The sequence below is a fragment of the Apostichopus japonicus genome, chromosome 19 (assembly GCF_037975245.1).
Source record: "Apostichopus japonicus isolate 1M-3 chromosome 19, ASM3797524v1, whole genome shotgun sequence".
NCBI lineage: Eukaryota > Metazoa > Echinodermata > Holothuroidea > Aspidochirotida > Stichopodidae > Apostichopus > Apostichopus japonicus.
In genome coordinates, this window is record NC_092579.1 from 206015 (window position 1) to 218343 (window position 12329).

The 12329-nt window shown below is 41.5% G+C and overlaps 1 protein-coding gene across 2 annotated transcripts in view; it reads left to right on the forward strand.

The window, feature by feature from the left end:
- LOC139959412 (transmembrane protein 114-like) overlaps positions 1-12329 on the forward strand; it is a 96639-nt gene that overhangs the window by 73315 nt on the left and 10995 nt on the right. The window lies entirely within an intron of this gene.

Here is a 12329-nt window from a genome sequence, read left to right on the forward strand (position 1 = left end):
AGGTTCGAATCAATTGCGGAAAGACACTGCAATCGCTACACCATTTATCATTACACATCCCGAATGTGTGTTTAATAAGTACCAGCAGAAACCAGGACATGACATAGATTTCCTGTGCATTCATGGGTCATATTCTCCTCGCTAATTATATTTCTCTCTCGTTATAATTCATCGCCATATGTCTAGGTTTGAAACCTTGCTTATGTTTTGTTGTTTAAAACGCTGGTGGAACCCCCTCCAGAGCATGTTAAAAGGCGCAAACTGAAGCGATTCTAGTACAGTCTCGTTACTTAGTACCTTGGCAACCTGCCAAGAAGAGAACGTTCTCGAAGCTTGGCAAAGTGCCAGGAAAACGAAGCCTTCCAAGAGTCTTGGCAAACTGCCAAGACAATATTCCCGCGCTGTGTATTTGTTATGAGAGGAGGGGGGCCAAGCAGTCACCTGGATTGACACGTGTAAGCTCAACGTTTGCTGCAACGAGCTGTCGACTACGTGAGCGATCCCATGGAATAAACCTCTCTCTCTATTTTTTGGGTGAATTTCCAAGACAAACGCGTTAGTAGTAAGTTGGAAAAGGGGTAGGATAAAACCCCAACAAAGGTACAAGCGCTAACGCGCTCCGAGCATACAGTATGCGCTTCGTGAATAATGTTCGATGTTCCCGACATTTTAAGCACAGTTGCATTTCGTAGCACCTGATAGCCTAGTCGTGGCTATGCGCTAGGTGGTTTCAATAGGAAGTTGGATACTTCTACTGTACTACACTACGAAATTGACACGTCTCGACATGGAGAGATTTGAGGAGTAACGGGTACGTTATCATAACATTTATTACGTGTTTATTACGTTAAATGTGGTGTGGTAAAAACGTCGACATAACGTTTCTATGAGATATTAATGTTGTATTAATGTTATATTATTGTCTTAACGTAAATCGTTTTGAAATATGAGCCTGAAAACGTTTTCGGTGACATACCTCTTACACCACTCATAACGTTGTCATAACAAAACACTACATGCTTAGTAACGCTTTTGTGTTTGCTGAGTAACTCCCCGGGCTCCGTTAAGCAGCCAGGGATTTATGAGGTGGATTTTCTACAAACCCACCCTCTCACCATCTTCACAGCCCCTGTTGGGAGTTTGTTTCTGATGAGTAGGTCTATAGCTCAGTTAGCTCAGGGTTAAAGCCTTTCACTCATAAGGTCCCCGATTCAGGCCACCCCAAGATTAATGTATGTTGTCCAGCTACAGAGTTGTTGACTTTTCATAATCATGGACGTTAAATTTGTATGTAAGAGACTGACTTCAGTCAGCTTGCAGCTTGGTTAAGCCAGTGAGGCTTCTTCTCATGTTCCTACTTGCAAGATGATCCTAAATACGTTCTTAAATACATACATATAATTGTAGGAGTCACATAAACAGTAGCATTGTAGCTTTGTTTAAGATTCTGATGAAGCAAACTATCCATTCAGTACTCAGTCTCATTTTTTGTAGCAGGGCAGCATTGTTTAAGATTCCGTACTCACTCAGCAGAGTGAGATTCTGTACCTTCAGTACTCATTTTTAGAGAGTACTGTGGTCAAGTGGTGAAGGCAGTGGACTGGTGATCTAAGGCTTGCAGGTTTGAGTCCTGGCCGGATCATTCAGTTGTTTCCTTGGGCAAGGCACTTTTTTGTCAGTGCAGCTTCCCATCCAGAAGATACTTGTCTCTATGCTTGACAGGTTTTCGTTGACCGGAGTAATATTGTTAGGCGCCTCAGGCATCATTATCTTTCAATAGGTCTACGCCTTTTCTTTCCCCAATATTATGATTAATATTTTTTAGCATGGAAAGAACCTCCATTAAACCTCCCTACAGGGTACAGCTTAGCATCATCAGGACATTCCTTTTCTTCAGAGTTTTCTGATTGCAACGGGTTGATAACTGAAGGAGTCATCAACGGTACTGTGGTATTGAATCAGTACTGCGAGTGCGGCTGTCCTGCAAGCACTAACAAGGTCACCAAGCAGGCCGCTGTCCTTGACTTCTTTAGCAGCAGATACACAGGGTTGGGCTCTCTGGAGCCCTCCGGCGCCCAGGTACAGGGCTTTTGACTACCATCCTCTCAGACAACACGACGGTGGTAACATACTGTAGCTACGTCAACAGACATGGCGGCACCAGGTCAGAGAGATATTGCCGTCTGGCAAGGGAGACCCTCACCACAGCTACAGAATCTAGCATGGCCCTACAAGTCTCTCAGATAGCCAGAAAGGAGAATGTGATGGCCGATGCTCTGCCCAGGGGACAGCTCCACCCTGACGAGTGGACCCTTTTGCAACGAACATGAAGTAGGTTTTTCCACATGTTCAGCAGACCTCTGATAGACCTGATTGCGACACAGGGCAACAATGGGCTGCTCATCTTTGTTCAGGCGGCCCACCCGCAGGCCTTCCACATAACGCCAGGTCCCTGTCGCGAAACGGACCGGAAGCTTACATCTTCCCCCTCTTGGCATGGTCAGCCATCATAGTGGCCCCGCTGACCCCGGTTCGGGCAAAAGTTATCCAGCTCCTAGCGGACGAGCCAGCGATCCTGCCGGACAAACCACAGTCGGTTGTCCCATAGACGGGGCGCTGGCTCACCCGGACAGCAAGGGCCTACAATTAGGTGCCTGGAAATTGTCTGGTGTTTCCTTAGACAGAAAGGACTTTGGCCGCCAGAGTGAGAACAACCTTGGTACTTACGTTTTCTGCCTACGGAGATTCGGAGTATGCCGAACGAGACAGACTCTGCCTACCATGGCCTTTCTAACCTTGATCGCCGACTCCTTACCCACTGTTCCAAGAAGGGAGGCAGGGTTTAGACGATCAAAAACTTTCGTTCGGCTGTTGCCGCCTTCCATCAGGGGCTTCCCCTACGGCTCCACGCCAGGCAGCAACGGCTCGCCTTGACTAAGGTGCCTTCAGTCCTACGGTTTGTGGGATGCTGATAGTTCTCGACCCCTCCTTCTTCGCTAGAACCAGGTTTGGGCTCTCCTACCGGGAGACATCATCATCCCAGAGATCAAGACCTTCTCTTTGATCCCCGAGGACAGACTACAGTATGGTTTCCCATTAGGGCACTGAAGTGGTACCTCAACAGAACACAAGATCTCTTGGGTACTTCGACATCTCTGTTCTTCCTCCTTCGAGTGCCCCACTCAGCAGCCTGGGAGGATACCTTGTCCCGCTGTTTGGTGGAAGCCGTCCGCCCTCTGGCTACAGGTCCAGGCAGATCCACGGCTCACAACAGCAGGGGTTTCACTGCTTCTACAGCCCTGTTCGCAGGTTTTCCAATAGTGGACATCTGCAAGACGACGGCGTGGAAGACTCCAATCGCTTTGTCGCCTGCTACTTATCGGACATATCACAGGCCGATTTTGCTTTGGTCGCTCGATGATACGAGCTCCGGGGGGTCCCACCCCTCGGGCCTCCCACCATCGGACAGTGCCACTCGGTGCATAGGTTGTGGGGAGACAGGTAAGTGGGGAACGAAGTAAATATTATAAAACTTACTGGTTTATATATTTACGAGTGACCCACTTACCTGTCTCCATTTCCCGCCACCCTCCCCCGAGGGAGGTGGGACGCAGCCGGACGGGGGAGCGGTCGTTCGACCTGACTCATGACTCCTCGCGTTTCGTCGATAGACATCGCCACCCCCTGGGTCGCCTGCGGCTACTTGTCTATCGGTGGGTGTTGTTTCCTTAGTTCGGTTTACCAGGTTACTCTTTACCATCTAAGGTAGTATGGGCCTCGTCCCCTTGTTCAATTAGGCCTCTGTTAGTGTAGGGGGAGGCACGCCTACGGGGTGACGGAGGGCGGACCCCCACCCCGACTGTTCAGGGTGGGCTCCACCCTCCGCCTGGAGGCGTCAGCAGTCTTTGTTAGCGTTAGATTTTTCCTTCTCGGCGAGCTCGGCGGGTGGCAGGGTTTACCCGCCACCCTCCCCGAGGTCGCGTCAGGGGCCACTTTGTGGGAAAGTGGTCTCAAAACATACAGTAATATGCACTGTCTCTGTGTAACATACAGGACTATGCACTGTGTCTGTGTAACATACAGTACTATGCACTGTCTCTGTGTAACATACAGTACTATGCACTGTCTCTGTGTAACATACAGTACTATGCACTGTCTCTGTGTAACATATGTACAGTACTATGCACTGTCTCTGTGTAACATACGTACTATGCACTGTCTCTGTGTAACATACAGTACTATGCACTGTCTCTGTGTAACATACAGTACTATGCACTGTCTCTATGTCTGTGTAACATACAACCCTTTTTAATTCCCCAGTGAATGAGGTCGTCAGGAGGAAAATCCTGTGGCGACTAGATCTTTAATTTTCCCAAATTCTGGTCGCCCAGAATGAAAATGTGATCGCCACTTTGATATGCTAAGTATTAGTACAAAAAACACTAGGCCTGGGCTCAACATCGAGTAGCACTACTGTCAGTACTGACTACACTAACGTTGAACTATAGTATAATTAAGTTCTAATTTCTGCGCTTTGATAGTCGTGCCAACATAAGGCCCGTGTGTACACACATGTATGGGACAATAACCGTAACGTAAACGATAGCTACATACCGCTCACGTATAACTGGACATGTGTACGCGATATTTTTTGAGGATTGAACAAATGACGATAATTTCTTGTGAAAGAAATTTGAAATAAATGGAAAAAAAATGCAATTATCCTTTCTCCGTTTTATGTGTAAATGTTATTCTAGCATTCCATGGTTAAGAAAGTTGAAAAGAAATAAAGTTTATCAAGTTCATTGACTGACTTTTGAACTTCGTAAAAAGCCGTCCTTTACAACATTCACTGTATAGAGAACAAAACTCTAAAAATCAGTAGAGATATTACCAATTGTGTACGAAAAGTAAGTTGGTACACCTTTCAAATTTTACGAAAGATCGAGCAAAATACTTTCGAAAAATTCACGCGAAACTGGCATATCGTGCTAAATGCAACTAATATCATGTAAACAAGGCTCTAGTACACCCATTTATGAATTAACCATAAGACCACATCTGGTGTTAAGCAGGGGAAAAAGAAAGTATTTTCTAGAATTTCCACAAAAAAAGGAAAAATTAATATCCTACCATAGTTAAGTGTATCGTAAATAGCCTAACCACTTCGTCGGTTACGGATCTTACGTAACAACAAAAACACAACTATAATTGTATTTTGCGAAGTTGATGTTCTCTACAAGGACATGGAAACAATATTTAGCATTTAGTTAATCATGCCAAGTGGCCTAAAACATAGGATTGCAAGGTTTACTTTCATAAAGATGGCCATACTGTAGCTATTGGGGCCATGATATCTTGCTATGTCTGTATGGTATAGACTGTGCCTCGTGTATCATGGGGAATAGATTGTTTTGTTCATGCGGAGAAGTCCGTTGGCTTGAGGTGTGTTTTACTTACCCTAATGTTACGGGGATATTTACCTACTTTTCTCGAACGTCTAAGATAATATTTCGCATAACTTTACCGATCCTTTACTGACTGACCTAATTAATTCTAGAGTGGAGCCAAAATAGTTTACTCCATGAAAAGTTTTTTTGGAAACGTGCCAAAAATGTTAACAAACAGGTGTTAGACAGGGGGTTGCTTGGCAAGGTACCTGGTAAAATTTGCCGCACATGTAGCCTACCAGGGTTAAACACTGCAGTTGTAAACTGATGTACGTACAGTGCACGCTGTTCATTGTTAGGCAGTCTAGAAACGGGGCTTTGCCGAACTTAGTTTGTTTCAAAATATCGACAGTTTTGTAAGTTAAACTTTTTAAAGATTGTAAGACAGATTAAATCTCTTTTCATTTTATCACATAATATAGCTACTCTGACTTGTCATTTTAAAATTTTCAACAGTTTCGTGACAATTTAAATTCAAAAAGTTGTCAGTATTTTGAATCGACCAATGTCAAAGGGAATTAGATGCATGTTACAATGGTATGGTACGTAGACCACTACCACATGTGCGGTTTAAGGAAATTATTGTTGCTCTGAATTTTGCGAAAATTTGGAACGGGAAATCCATTCAATATTAATTTTATAGCAACGTGCGTTTAGTCGGTAAGTACATTTCAGTTTTTTGTAAAGCATTGGTGAAATTTTCAGTTGCAAAAACTGATCGCCACATTATTATAGGGCTGGCGACTAGCATTAATTTTTCCAGAAATTCTCATCGCCAGCCGAGAATTGTGGTCGCCAATGCGACCATGGCGACCGTAATTAAAAAGGGTTGGTAACATACAGTACTATGCACTGTCTCTGTGTAACATACAGTACTATGCACTGTCTCTGTGTAACATACAGTACTATGAACTGTCTCTATGTCTGTGTAACATACAGGACTATGCACTGTCTCTGTGTTACATACAGTACTATGCACTGTCTCTGTGTAACATACAGTACTATGCACTGTCTCTGTGTAACATACAGTACTATGCACTGTCTCTGTGTAACATACAGTACTATGCACTGTCTCTATGTAACATACAGTACTATGCACTGTCTCTGTGTTACATACAGTACTATGCACTGTCTCTGTGTAACATACAGTACTATGCACTGTCTCTGTGTAACATACAGTACTATGAACTGTCTCTATGTCTGTGTAACATACAGTACTAAGCACTGTCTCTGTGTAACATACAGTACTATGCACTGTCTCTGTGTAACATACAGTACTATGCACTGTCTCTGTGTAACATACAGTACTATGCACTGTCTTTGTGTCTGTGTAACATACAGTACTATACACTGTCTCTATGTAATATACAGTAATATGCACTGTGTCTATGTAACATACAGTACTATGCACTGTCTCTGTGTAACATACAGTACTATGCACTGTGTCTGTGTAACCAACAGTACTATACACTGTCTCTATGTAATATTATACACATAATGAATGGTTATGAGTGCAATAGTGCAAATATTTCATGAGTTGAAAGATGGAATGTTCCATTCAACGAGGCGCAGCCGAGTTGAATGGATATAATTGGATGTAAAATGCACTCATGCAACAGATTGTTTTGAACAGACATGTTTCTCTGCTCTCTTACCATTGAAAAAAGTGCTATCAAAAAAGTATAACCCATGGTTCTATTTCATAGAGTGCAATAGAGCGGATTTTGCATGCAATCGATGAGCAATTGACCAATCAAATGGCCAGAATATAATTAGGTGTTGTATAAACAGTGATATGCACTGTCTCTGTGTAACATACAGTATTATGCACTGTGTCTGTGTAACATACAGTACTATGCACTGTCTCTGTGTAACATGCAGTACTATGCACTGTCTCTATGTCTGTGTAACATACAATACTATGCACTGTCTCTTTGTAACATACAGAAATATGCACTGTCTCTGTGTAACATACATTACTATGCACTGTGGCTGTGTAACATACAGTGTACTATGCGCTGTGTCTGTGTAACATTCAGTAATATGCACTGTCTCTGTGTCTGTGTAACATACAGTACTATGCACTGTGTCTGTGTAACATACAGTACTATGCACTGTCTCTATGTCTGTGTAACATACAGTACTATGCACTGTGTCTGTGTAACATACAGTACTATGCACTGTGTCTGTGTAGCATACAGTACTATGCACTGTCTCTGTGTCTGTGTAACATACAGTACTATGCACTGTGTCTGTGTAACATACAGTACTATGCACTGTCTCTATGTCTGTGTAACATACAATACTATGCACTGTCTCTTTGTAACATACAGAAATATGCACTGTCTCTGTGTAACATACATTACTATGCACTGTGGCTGTGTAACATACAGTGTACTATGCGCTGTGTCTGTGTAACATTCAGTAATATGCACTGTCTCTGTGTCTGTGTAACATACAGTACTATGCACTGTGTCTGTGTAACATACAGTACTATGCACTGTCTCTATGTCTGTGTAACATACAGTACTATGCACTGTGTCTGTGTAACATACAGTACTATGCACTGTGTCTGTGTAGCATACAGTACTATGCACTGTCTCTGTGTCTGTGTAACATACAGTACTATGCACTGTCTCTGTGTAACATACAGTACTATGCTCTGTCTCTATGTAATATACAGTAATATGCGCTGTCTCTGTGTAGCATACAGTACTATGCACTGTGTCTCTGTGTAACATACAGTACTATGCACTGTCTCTGTGTAACATACAGTACTATGCACTGTGTCTGTGTAACATACAGTACTATGCACTGTCTTTATGTAATATACAGTAATATGCGCTGTCTCTGTGTAACATACAGTACTATGCACTGTCTCTGTGTAACATACAGTACTATGCACTGTGTCTGTGTAACATACAGTACTATGCACTATCTCTGTGTAACATATGTACAGTACTATGCACTGTCTCTGTGTAGCATACAGTACTATGCACTGTCTCTGTGTAACATACAGTAATATGCACTGTCTCTGTGTCTGTGTAACATACAGTACTATGCACTGTCTTTGTAACATACAGTACTATTCACTGCCTCTCTGTAACATACAGTACTATGCACTGTGTCTGTGTAACATACAGTACTATGCTCTGTGTCTGTGTAACATATGTACAGTACTATGCGCTGTCTCTGTGTAACATACAGTACTATGCACTGTCTCTGTGTAACATACAGTACTATGCACTGTCTCTGTGTAACATACAGTACTATGCACTGTCTCTGTGTTACATACAGTAATATGCACTGTCTCTGTGTCTGTGTAACATACAGTACTATGCGCTGTCTCTGTGTAGCATACAGTACTATGCACTGTCTCTATGTAACATACAGTACTATGCACTGTCTCTGTGTAACATACAGTAATATGCACTGTGTCTGTGTAACATACAGTACTATGCACTGTCTCTGTGTAACATACAGTAATATGCACTGTGTCTGTGTCAGTGTAACATACAGTAATATGCACTGTGTCTGTGTAACATACAGTACTATGCACTGTCTCTGTGTAACATACAGTGCTATGCACTGTCTCTGTTTAACATACAATACTTATGCACAGGCTCTGTGTACCAAGCAGTCTGATATCTTAGGAGAACGTTTTAATTGCCACTGAATGTTTACCCACATCAATCGCCTGTTGCTCTGACAAAAATCCCACTAGCTGATCTTTATGGAATAACGATGTGACTAGGTATTCATCAAGTCACATTCCCAGATTTAATTAGGTAGTGTCATGTTGCAGATCCACAGATGAACAGATTTGTGCTGCAAGCCATTATAATCTGCAAAACGAAGAACAGCCGTGCTGTATATTTACCATGGATGCTGATGATCTGATCACAGAAAATGTGTTAGTGACAGATTATAGACTCCAGAGAGATTTGTGTTGGGTTAAAAAGAATGAGGAAGGTTTAGATTTTATTGAGCACTAATATTGCATTACTTCAACCTTTGTCTTGTGTTGATTTGCCACAGTAGACAATGGAGCAAGTAATGCACAGTGTTTCAAGCAGCAGATGAGTGCTCTATATACTAAAAGATCAGTCATCACTATTGATTTTATATCACATTATGAATGACAGCATCATCCAGGTAAAGAGTGGTCAATATTGGGCATAAACAGATTCAGAGTTATTTGTTTGTATCAGAGCGAAGTCATTGGCAGAAGGTATGTTAGTCATCGGAGTTAGCATAGCAGTTAGCATAGGAGTTAGCAGATCTGCTCGGAAGAGCTACTTGTCAGAACTTAACAAGTCATTGCAGTAGCAGCTCTTACAACAGTTTCTAGTTCTTTGTCCGAGTCAAAAGATATATGTGATAGTGAAGGTGTGGGAGTGCTTGTGAAAGTGTGGGAGTGCTTGTGAAAGTGTGGGAGTGCTTGTGGTGCCTTGCTTGTACACACAATACCTCCAGAAGGGAAGCCTGTTCCAATATCATACTTGGTATGCTGATACCTCATATTTAGTGTATCTTTGAAGTGTGCAGTTTTTAGTGGCAATCAAAGGTTGTACATGTGTTAACCAGAGGCAGTGAGGTTGTGTACAGGCTATCTCCAGAAGACAAGCTTGGGCAAATTTCATGCTCAGTCAGTACACGTATGTTCTAGTTCTATAACATAGCAGAAGCTTACTGTGGTTTAAGAAGGTGCAAGGTCATAAGATGGTCACTACAGGTTAATATGTGAAAACCAAGCACAATAACTTGCAAGAAGGGGATCTGTATTGCACAATAACAATAATAATAGCATCAACATATATCATGTAATTGAGGATGTATCATATTGAATAGAAGAAGCCTATGTTTCTGGAGGTTAAATTTTATTTGAGGTTATATCAGGATGTATCATATTGAATAGAAGAAGCCTATGTTTCTGGAGGTTAAATGTTATTTGAGGTTATATCAGGATGTATCATATTGAATAGAAGAAGCCTATATGTTTCTGGAGGTTAAATGTTATTTGAGGTTATATCAGGATGTATCATATTGAATAGAAGAAGCCTATGTTTCTGGAGGTTAAATGTTATTTGAGGTTATATCAGGATGTATCATATTGAATAGAAGAAGCCTATGTTTCTGGAGGTTAAATGTTATTTGAGGTTATATCAGGATGTATCATATTGAATAGAAGAAGCCTATGTTTCTGGAGGTTAAATGTTATTTGAGGTTATATCAGGATGTATCATATTGAATAGAAGAAGCCTATGTTTCTGGAGGTTAAATGTTATTTGAGGTTATATCAGGATGTATCATATTGAGTAGAAGAAGCCTATGTTTCTGGAGGTTAAATGTTATTTGAGGTTATCAGATGTCAAATTGTAAGCAAAACTTTGTGACAAGATATGTCCATAAGCGTTTGAGTCCCCCCCCCCCCCAAGGTGAAAGGAATCTATGCGTTGGGTGATGGTGTATATATATGTGTGTTTGTGTATGTATGTATGTGTGAATGTGTCATCTTGGCTTATTGAACTTCATCCTTGGTATCTAGATCCATGTTATTGACATAATATCCTTATTGTTTTCAGTAGAGGTCACTTGGGGTCAACAGGAGTCACAGTTTGAAACCTTTTAAACATGAAAACTTAAAATTAAAACTTTGTGTTACTTTGTACTGTTTGTTATGTGGATCACCCTAATTGATTACAAGAACCCAGGATTTTTCTGCACAGCTCAAAGGTCATTTGAGGTGAACAAACCAAAACTGAAGCTTGTATGAACTTAATACTTGTTATGTACCTCCACCTTATTGAGTGAAAGACTTGCATCGTTTTCTGTGGAGATCATGTCATTTGCACTCAGTAGAGGGCAAAGAAATAAAAACCTTGTGAACAGGATAACTCAAAAAGTATAACTTTGATAAATTTCACATGTGGTATGTGATCCATCTTACAGAGTGCAATTACTATAAATACTGAGAGCTGGACTATTTGAATAAATTGTTAGTAATGGTTCAATTTTTAGTAAATTTAATCCAGGTTTAAGGAAATGTGAAACTACTGCAGTTACCATTGCTATGTACAGTGATATCCATCTGGTAGAACGGTAGTGATTACACCCATTGAATGGTGATATCTGTGATCCCCAAAGGATGGGGTATGGCAGCGTACCCTGCCCAGAACTGAGGTCAGTGGAGGGGTACCAGTTTAACTGGTCCCATGACAATCCAGTACCACAGTACTGAATGGCATCCACTTGAGTTGTATTGATATAAGACTGCAGATTAAACCAGGAGCTGCTCCCTCCCCATAACTGTTATCCACAGTACCACAGTACTGAATGGCATCCACTTGAGTTGTATTGATATAAGACTGCAGATTAAACCAGGAGCTGCTCCCTCCCCATAACTGTTATCCACCGTACCACAGTACTGAATGGCATCCACTTGAGTTGTATTGATGTAAGACTGCAGATTAAACCAGGAGCTGCTCCCTCCCCATAACTGTTATCTTCATAGTGCATATATGGCAGTCATGTATTCCCTTTACAAATTGTTTTCTTAAATGCAGGTTTACTTTCCTTCCGGACAACCACAAGTGTTTCTTTTGCATGACTAATATTAAGTGTGTCTGACATGCTTCTTCACATTACTGGGCTTTAACTTCACAGGATGTCCTTTATCCCCTGACATGGAACTTATGTTAAGTAGATAAGGTCTTAATTCTCTATCTTGATAAGACAACTTACAATACAGACAACAACAATTTAGTTAAATTTAGTTAAATACCTTGGTTCATTACATGTTTCCTATTAATGATGCAAAACTTTCTAATATCTGTGCTATAGGTCTGTGTATGCCTTGGACAAGCTTCCACTAAAACA